At 32.8% G+C, this 10,402-nt stretch overlaps 1 protein-coding gene across 9 annotated transcripts in view; it reads right to left on the bottom strand.

The window, feature by feature from the left end:
* Positions 1 to 10,402, bottom strand: part of LOC117174174 (bromodomain adjacent to zinc finger domain protein 2B-like) — a 228,757-nt gene that overhangs the window by 179,240 nt on the left and 39,115 nt on the right. For all 9 annotated transcript variants that reach the window (XM_033363008.1, XM_033363013.1, XM_033363009.1 and 6 more), the window contains exon 2: positions 3,396 to 3,441. The gene's annotated coding sequence lies outside the window, so the exon portion shown is untranslated. The remainder of the gene's footprint in view (positions 1 to 3,395; positions 3,442 to 10,402) is intronic.

Raw genomic sequence — 10,402 nt, 5'->3', positions numbered from 1 at the left:
GGCATTACTGCGCCGACTTCTATCTGTCCGTCTCCTTTCCGCTTTTCCTCCTCCCGAGCGCCCTTTTCCACCCTATTTCCACCCCTATTATCTCCTTCTCATTCCCTATGAGCCGCTCGCAACAACACCCCACCCACCATCACGATCGCATCTCTCCTACATTCTATACATATATATGATGCAATTTTCAACCCCCTAGTACATCTGGAGTCCGATTTCGGACCCTTAAAATCCATGAACTTATTTTCCGAGGGGGTAAGGGTTTTTCCTTTCGAAATAGAGAGTGAAGTTCGACAATTTTGCAGTTGATTTATCTAGGGAATCTTTGATCAAATGGATTTAATTAAAAACAGTGTCCGGGCACCTCTATAAAGTCAGCTGGAAGGAAAAATCTTCGGATTTGTTTTCAGAGAGTTAAACAGTTTTCGTTAAAAAATAGACCGTAAAAGTAGTGAATTTTATGGTGGAAGGCTCTGCGGACAAAAAAAAACCTACGCAAGAAGCTTTTACCCTAAGGAGCTATACTAGAATTTAAATCACTATAAGAAATTAAAATTGCCTAGAGCGTGTTTCCAATAATTCAGATCGATGCGTCTCTTGTATCATACATTATATAGTTTTAAACTGATCAATACATGAATTGGTTTTCTGTATATTTATACATAGCAGAAGATCCATGTGCATTGTAAATGTCAGTAAAATTGCAATGAAAGCCAATAAATCGGTATACTCAACCCTTGTATCCATTTCAAATCACCTGGGATGGATGAGATTGTAACGTTATATTCCCAAACTCGATTACGGCATGAATGTTGCATACCAACATACAAAACAAATTCCCTGAATTGTTAATTTTTGTACAAGAATGAATACCATCAAATTAGGAATCAACGTTAACTGACAAAGTTATAATTAATCTTTTTTCTTTCATATCAATAAAAAAGAAAACAATATACCTTTCATTTATGCCTTATATTAAAAACAACACATTCTGGAACACGACCTTATTAACCTAATATCAACATATATCCCGAGTTTTCATCCATGAAGAGAATTTTATAATCGATCCTTATAGACACACAGAAGAATGGAGTCTACAATCGACTAAAACATCCCGTGCAGAAATCGCCCGATTTCAAACGTAATACCGATCTGGCCCCGATCGGATTTCCCGATCTGGCCCTGATCGGTAGAACCGTGTGCCCCATACCTGGGCCCGAGCGGGCCAGACCGATTTTCTACTGAAACGCCATCTCCATGCGCTCGAAGAACTAGTGCTGCTTGTTTTTTTCTGGTAGTGCAGTGAAATTTGTATACATAATACTCGTTTAAAATATTCTAGCAATGTTTATGAATGCATAAGGCGAGTAAGCCACGTGTTCAGAGGCACCAAACACCAGTCAGTAGACCTCGAAACCTGTGCGAGGAAGATGAGAGTAAGTAATTACACTCTGCGGGCTCAGTGAAACCTACCCGCAAATAAATTAATAATTATTTAAATTTTTTGACGTAAAATTAGTATATTTACCATCAAATGAGTCAAATATTATTATATGATGAAATTGATTAAGTTCTTTTGTTTTCAATTATTATTAAAGAACTCAAGGTTTTTCGATTTAATGTAGAGTTAGAATCATCAAATCTATTGACAAGAAATGAATTGCAGTATGCACAAAATTGTAATGTTTTTAAATTATAAGAGTAAAATATGTGATACAATCGATTATGTTATTGATACTCTGATTCTGTATTAAAAATAAATTTAATACAGAAATACATTAAGGACAAATTTTCATAACATTCCAGCAAGAACTAGTTACTCAACTGCGCATGCGTCGCATTCGGCATCTAATTTGTTTCGCGCGAAGTTTAAAATGATAAACGAAGTTTTTCTTCTTTTTTATTATAAACAATGCAATTTCAACTTATGAAAATGTCCTTTAGGTCGAAATGAATTAATAATAATAAAAATTAATTGAATGAATATTCTGTAAATAATATTTAAAACAACCAGAAATATTTAATTCAAAAATTTTCATTTTTTTTTAAAAGTTGTTTGGTCTATATTTCTTCTTAACCGATTTAAAAAAATAAAACGATCTAATAAATGATGGCACAATTTTTTGGCAAAAAAATTATCTACAACCACCTTCTTGAATTTTTCAAGAAGTAATGCAATTGACAGAAAATTGAGTTTATTTGCAGTAAAATGTTAATAGATCGTAAATCATAGCTTATTTCCTTATGATTTTCTTTGGAAGCATTCGAAAATGTCAAGTTGTAGGGAATCTTTTTGCGAAAAACTTTTTCTAATTTGTTACAAGGTTTCATAGACAACATTTTTTCAAGAAATTAAAATTGTTGCTTAAAATATTTCTGGTTATCATCAATTTTGTTCATACAAAACAAACCCTTTCCTCGAAACTGATACCATCCACAATAATTTTACGATTTTCAAAAGCATAATTCAATTTTGTATTCTGAAACCTTTTCTTTTCGTGCCTGTAGTACGTTAATTTTAACTTAAAATAACTTAATAGGAAATTCAAAATATTAAGGTGGCCTTCGAAAGGAGAGGACTATTCGATAGTTTCGTGTTTACTTATATTAAAACTCCATTTGTGAAATTCATGAATGGATTATAATGAGACTCATCGTGTACCGACCGAGCACCGATCGGGTTTCCCAATCGGGTGTCCCGACCTGGGCGTGTGTTTCATGCGCGGCCTGGCCGAGATTTCTGCACGGGATGTTAAGATGATATATCCGTGGATAAGTATAAAACCAAAAAAAAATTAGATAAAGTAGAGTAAATCACATTTGCAAGACTATTAATGATTAGGCTGCTCATATACAGGGTTTTTGTACACTTATGTCACAGATGTTTCATAAAGTTTTATCACCTCAATTTTTATTGCTAATTACGCCTTTCAAGCTGCTAAGTTATTCTTGGTCTCGAATATCATGTCTTTGACCTTCGAACATGTAACCGTTAGCGTACGTAATAGTAAACGTACTCAATGCGCATTAGTGCTCATTACCATCCTGGACAATATGGCAAATTTATATTCAGTCTACACTACGTGCAACATACATGACACATGCTCTGAAATGCGATGGTATTAATTGAGAATCACTGGATTCACGAATGTTACTACTGTTAAGAAAATATGTAATTAATTTTTTGTATCAGCATGTGTATTTTGTATATATACCGAATACACCCGTATACTTCATTGGCTAACCTGGTGACCTAGACCATGAAAAGCAATTGCTCTAAGTGTAGTTCTTAGCTAATGAAACACAAGGCCTTGCCAGAATGAATATTGAAAATCCTAGATTCAAAAATTATCACTGAGTTTCTATCTAATATCTGAAATACTGAGAAAACTTACCGGTTGGAGTGACTAGTTCTTCCAGAAAATGTCTGCCTATCTGCACCTAAAATTAAAAGAAAAAACAAATCAAATTTGGTCAACAGGATGAGTATTTGAGATAGGTCGAGGAAGAAATATTAGTGATGCTAAAATTGGAGGTATTTTTTAGATATAGCTCCGTATTATACAGAGTTTGTGTGCTGCACTTTCAAAACTGTTTCCTACCTCGGAACTTCGGCGTTGAAATACACGTAACCAGCGAACAAAACTATAATATAACGGTAAATAAGCTTGAATCGAAGCCAACTCAAGTGTGTTTAGCAAACAAGACAGTAAAAAAAATGGTGTCATATCATTGTGATAAAGTGAATTATCAGATCTACTCACTAAGGACATGGAATCATCAAGTGGAAACCTTAAAACATCAGTGAAAGAATTTTGAGCTCTCTCCCTTCTTTTAGCCCCTTCTAATCTAATTCATTGATAGATTTGAGCGCAAAGATGGTGTTGTAGGTCCTAGAATCAAGAGAATGAACTCTTGAACTTAATTTCTTTCTGCTTAGCATTTCCCCAGCTGTTTTAAGCCTTTGGTTGAGGACCCAAAGATTGGGTTGAAGATGAGTATGAAAGCTTATACTTTTTTCTTTGGGAATTGGTGTTGGGAGACAGCTTAAGCTTCAAGTGCCTATTCCAAGTGAATTCTCGACGTTGGATATGTATGAAGTCGGAGAACCCCTTATTCAGAAGCTACCGTTATAGAACGAGACTATATCAGTATCCTAGTGCGCGTTCAAACTGAGATCAATAAAGCACTCCTTTATAGACTTCACTACACACGCGGTACAAGCTTGGCCAACCCCTTCTACCTTCTCTCTCTGTCTCTCGCAAACTTCCCTTCTACCCCTTTCTATCTTTCACTCTCTCCCACCTTCGTGAAAACCGCTTCCCGGCCACACACTCCGTGCAACCCCTCGTCACAGTTCGTCGTTCAAACCCCGCGGCATAGCGAGTACGGGCCATAAATAACCGAATGACCCACCGCGAATAGAAGGAAGCCAAGCAGCGTTATGGCATGTCGAGCAAACCCACCGACGAATCACCGCCAAGGAAAATGTCCAAATCAGGCACCCATTAAACTTCTAATCAATTGATAATAGTTTCCGTGTGATAGAGAAGAGTTTTATGGGCAATGGCTAAGATCGAAAGTTTATTGGTATCAACCTTGAAATAGAAAGATTCCTTTTTTCAGTTTAGACTTGGAGGAATAAGAGGATTGCGGAGGATTGAGTATAAATTAGGAATGTTGAACATGTTGCATAAAATACAAATGATTCAGATATGCTAGTCTAGTGGCACGTGGAAAACAAATCTTAAATTATCAATTGTGATTCGAAGACGGATTGAAGCCTCAGAGTATAAAATTGAAATTATTAAAATGATTAGAGTTTAAAATTAAAATGGTGGAATTTTCTTTTCCAATTAGTTAAGGATAGATACTCATTTACTCAGTGCTACTTATTTAAACTGGAATCAGAAATGCAATCTTTGTTAGGTTTTTTTTTTTACGAAATATTCTTACTAGTTTCGTGAGTCATGAAAACGATACTGCAGAGCAAGGAAGTTTGAGTTCAGCACGTACTTCCGGTTTACTACGAATGAGAAACATCTGAGATCTGATGACGTAAGGAAAAAAACTCGTAGAGACTGTTTCCGATTAGAAAATATATGTATCGTGTACGTCTAATAAAAAGAGGTACATGATCGCAGAGAATTGTAAATGAATCTTACTAATACAGATATTATGTGTACCATTCATGTAAAATGAGAAAATCCCACAGAAGTTATTCAAGTTGATCAATACCAACCACGACTATAATTAATTCTGTTATGCAAATGAAACACATATACAAAAAGAATTTTAAAGATAGATTAGTGTGATCAATCATAACGGTCACAACATAAAATGAATCCGCTATTGCATCTATAGATATCTTATACAAAAAATAAAAAACAATCTAATAATTTGTCAACAAAATTACTAAAATTGATTCAGGGCAAAGTTAAGGCTGAGTTAAGAGTGAATGAGAGTAAATTGTATAAAGATATCGTTTCCATTATTTCGTTGAAAGTTTAGGTAACTGGAACAGAAATGATCTCGATGGCCATTAACGCAAAAGGCGATAGATCTCAAGAGATTAAATCTGTTTGACCTCTCACGTGCCTTGTTCAAGATGTGTTGTCTGTATGTGGATTTAGAGAAATTATGTGTTTGTGAGTACCACCACAATTCTTGCTTCTGGCTCTTCAGCAATTCAATAAACGTGAAAATTTTTATAGAAAACAAGAAACGTATTGCTTATTAAACTGATATTCTATTTTTTTAGAAATAATATTTAGATGTTACATTTTAGTGACCACCTTTGGTATGTCTTCATAATCAAAAGTGAAATTTTGCTTTTGATAATAATGACCTCTGTGAAAAAAAATGATTTTCACACATCTGCATCGTTTAAGAAATCAACACATTTCAGTGGACCGTTGTTCTTCGTAGCAATCGTACAGGTGTACAGAACGACATAAAATATTTAGAGACACTTATACAAGCAGCGCTAAGAGTTTATCATTCCCCAGATCAAAGCTAGATGAGTTTGACCCAGAAGAAAATTTAGCTCAAAATATTAAACAGCTCGCATGAATTAAATTAAGGGCATCTGATACCTACAGTTTCCCCGGCTTTTTTCCACAAAAATGAAAATTTAAAAAAACTGAATTCGGAGATTCTATAAAATATAACGGACGTCCCCGGACTCTTTTTTTAAGGGATAATAACAAAAAAAATTATTGTGCTAAATGCAAATTTTATGCATATGCATTATTTTGAGGTTTCGTCGTTTTTCGTCTATGCCTTTCCGATAATCTGGAAATTATTTATGAAATAAACTTTTTTGATTGCCTGCAAACAAGGTTAGTTCCGGGAGATTAGTTACTATGTTTATTTGCAAGTCCAAAGTTTTCGGCCAAAAATATTGTGTAGTTTGGAAGTAACGCTCGGGTGAATTGTAACACACATAACCTCGAAATATACACGCACGTTGTTAGCAACATCAAAAATTTTTTGATTAAAAAAAAAACACAAAAAAAGTGTGTGGGGACGTCCGTTAGCATGTTCGCTATCATTTCCTAGATTCTGAAGGCAAAATATTTCTTATCCTAGGAAAAAAGCCGGGGGAATCTAACACTGAGAAAATCGATACTAATTCCTAAGCGCTATGCAAATTAATCAAATTTTGCTAAATTCAAAAAAAGTGTGTGGGGACGTCCGTTAGCATGTTCGCTATCATTTCCCAAATTTTTAAGACAAAATATTTATTATTCTAGAAAAAAAGCCGGAGGAACCTAAAACTGGTAAAATCGGCAATTTTCTAAGTATCACATGTCCTTTACTGGGTTAAAAATGGCCTGTTTCCATTTTCCCTACTTCATTTGATTTATCTCAAGTTCTCTTTATTTCACACTCGAATTTATAGTTATCACCACCCAATTTATTAACCTTTAGAGGCTGCAACTTTGTAATGATATAACTAAATATAGAATTCTCTCTCAAAGTAAATTATCCCGCAGAGTATTTCAATTATCATCAATAATCAGTAATGGAGGGTGCTCGTGTATACAAAAATGGAACATGTTTGATCCTTTAAACCACCAATCAAACTGGTTTAGCAAAGAAGCTATAGGCTGCAGTTTTTCTTATTTATTTTCAGAAGAGAAGTTCTTTATCATCCCTATGGAATGCTCTGATACATCAATGAGAAGATAGCATAATAACTACATAGATAAATATCGAAATTTTCACCGAAAGTTTACGAGATTTTTCACGATAATTAATAATAGATGAAAATAAAAGATTCAGTCAAAAATAAATCATCGTTGGTCATGAATCACGACCTGTAGGAGAGTTAAGCTAGATTCACACTGAAGCACGAAAGAGCAATCGCAATAGACGAGACTATAATTAATTGATCACATCCTTTCGTGTCATAATCACTTTCGCTTTTTTTCTATAATCGATTTAAAATTGAGGTATACTTAAAGTAAATTTAAAAAAGTCTCGATTCTTTCTTCAAAATGTGATAATATGCTTTCTTCTTGAAAATATGTGTTTATAAACATTAAACAAATTATTAATTGTTCAAAAGCATGAGTCGATTATCTTTGTTAATAAAATAATTCTAGAAGTGAATATATGCTAATGCCCACAAATACGAAAAACTTGTTTAGACAGAAGATAAAATACAAAAGCAAATTGCAGGATGTATCAATAAAATTGATTATGAAAATATAAATCTTGAAACGTCAACTGTCACTCCATAGTATAAAAAATTTCAAAACGAAAGAAAGGCAAACAAATGGAGCCGCAAAAGAGCTTCAATGATACACAGATATATTTGTTTTTATTAGTTGCAAAAATTTAGGATCTCATGAAGTTTGGAATTCACACTTTTTCTAGAAGATTAAGACACTCTTCTTGATATATTTTTGATTAGAATGTTGTATTTTATGATTGTATTAATTAAAAAGTGGACCAGACAGAATTCATAAGTACACAAAAAAAGACTTGTTTTTTTGACACCTGAATTACATCCAATTTTTAGACCTAAAGCTAGATTTGAGCCAATTTTTTGCCTCGAAACAATAGCGATTTTCTTTTAAAATGGAAATAAATTTTACTTTCTTACGAACCATTTTATGCACCATAATTGAAACGAAAATCGAAATTAGATTTCCAACTATTTCCTTTTCAGCTCATTAAAGAGAAATATTATTTAAAAAAAAGAAAAAAATAAGAATGTTAGAATATCATTGAATCACATTTTGATTTCTTTTGAAGTAATATCCATGTTTCCAAACATTTCATAAGAAAAAATTTCAATTGCCACAGAAAAATGATGGGATTTGCTTAAAGTCCATTCCAAAAGTAACTAAAAGCTAATTTTTTAAAGCTACAAAATACGTTTGTCATCCAAGTTATTTTAAATTTAATATTTTTTTAAACAAGAATTTGGAACTCCGATAGGCTTATTTTGTTTCCCATTTTAGCAGAAATTTACAAATTTAAATGTATAGATATTCATTTTAAAACGCACACATGATTTTAATTGCGATGTAAAAAGTCTTTACTATGAGAGAAATACAAAAAGACAGTTCATGGAGATGTTACTTACAAAGAAAGAAGATAACAAAGCTATTTATTTAAAAAAGGATCTCTCAAAATAAAAAAAAATTTAGCATGGGGTTATTAATTCGTTAAACTGACTATGTGTCATCGATAATAAAGTGTCATATATGCAAATCAACGTTCACCAAAGAATGGAAAATTAGCCCAAAAACTTCTTATATTATTCTCTATTTTTTATTTGATGTATTATGTGAATTTTAATAATTAATATAATTTTATATTGTTCATAACAGTAGTTTTCCTATAATTAATCCCTGATGAGTTGTTGGGTTTACATTACTCGTAAAAGAAATAGTGTGAAAAATGGCCTTCATGAAAAAATTAAAACCGTAGTTTTTTCGAATCACTCTTTAAGGGCATGTGATACTTACAGTTTCCCTGGATTTTTTCCACAAAAATGAGAATTTAAAAAAACTGAATTCGGAGATGCTATAAAATATCATAACGAACGTCCCCGGACTCTTTTTTGAGGGATAATAACAAAAAAATTCATTGTGCTGTATAAGAATTTTATGCATATGCATTATTTTGAGGTTACGTCGTTTTTCATCTCTGCCTTTCCGATAATCTGGAAATTATTGATGAAATAAACTTTTTTGATTGCCTGCAAACAAGGTTAGTTCCGGGAGATTAGTTACTATGTTTATTTGTAAGTCCCAAGTTTTCGGCCAAAAATATTGTGTAGTTTGGAAGTAACGCTCCGGTGAATTCTAACACACATAACCTCGAAATATACACGCACATTGTTAGCAATATCAAAAATTTTTTGATAAAAAAAAACACAAAAAAAAGTGTGTGGGGACGTCCGTTAGCATGTTCGCTATCATTTCCCAGATTTTGAAGGGAAAATAATTCTTATCCTAGGAAAAAAGCCGGAGGGATCTAACACTGAAAAAATCGATACTATTTCCTAAGCGCTATGCAAATTAATCACATTTTGCTAAATTAAAACTTTTTTGAATGAACCTACAAAAAAAGTGTGTGGGGATGTCCGTTAGCTTGTTTGCTATCATTTCCCAAATTTTTTAGACAAAATATTTATTATTCTAGAAAAAAAGTCGGGGGAACCTAAAACTGGTAAAATCGACAATATTCTAAGTATCACGTGCCCTTAAATGACGACATTTTTCAAATAAGCAATATAAAAAACACGAACAAAAAATTTCATTAAAAAATTGGTATTTTTACTACAAAAAACGATGAGTGCATAAAATAGTTTATAAACAAGTAGATTTCATTTTGATCTTTAAAGAAATTTCACAATAGAGAAACGAAGCTCAAGATTCGTTCCAATCTGCAGGGTTGCTTACGAATACCATTAAGATTTATTTTAATTGTTTTTTTGGATTATTACTTTTCTTACTGGAAAAACATAATAATCTGAGTATATTGATTCAGAATTAACAATAAATACATTTTTTTACTACGCCAACCACTTTTTAAATAATCAAAACCAAATTTCTTAATGGCGTTCCTAAAAAATAAACAGATAAATTTATACTTGAACAAATACGTATTATTTAAATAATTGTAAAAATTATTTAAAACAATTATTTCACTTTTATCATTGATTAAAGTACACATAACGTCTAAAAATGAGTGCATTTCATGACTGAAACACGAAAATTTTATTTGTAACATATAATTGCGTTTAAATATTAGATACCCGTGGGGAAATCGCCATATCTTTTCCCGATTACCTATCGGGTCCCGGTCGGTATAACCTGTTCAGGGCTCGATAGGGCTAACTCCAACGGCCCTGATCCGAACCCGATCAGGGTACGTATTG

This window comes from Belonocnema kinseyi, chromosome 6, assembly GCF_010883055.1.
Source record: "Belonocnema kinseyi isolate 2016_QV_RU_SX_M_011 chromosome 6, B_treatae_v1, whole genome shotgun sequence".
Classification (NCBI taxonomy): domain Eukaryota; kingdom Metazoa; phylum Arthropoda; class Insecta; order Hymenoptera; family Cynipidae; genus Belonocnema; species Belonocnema kinseyi.
This window is presented reverse-complemented; position numbering and strand designations above follow the sequence as displayed.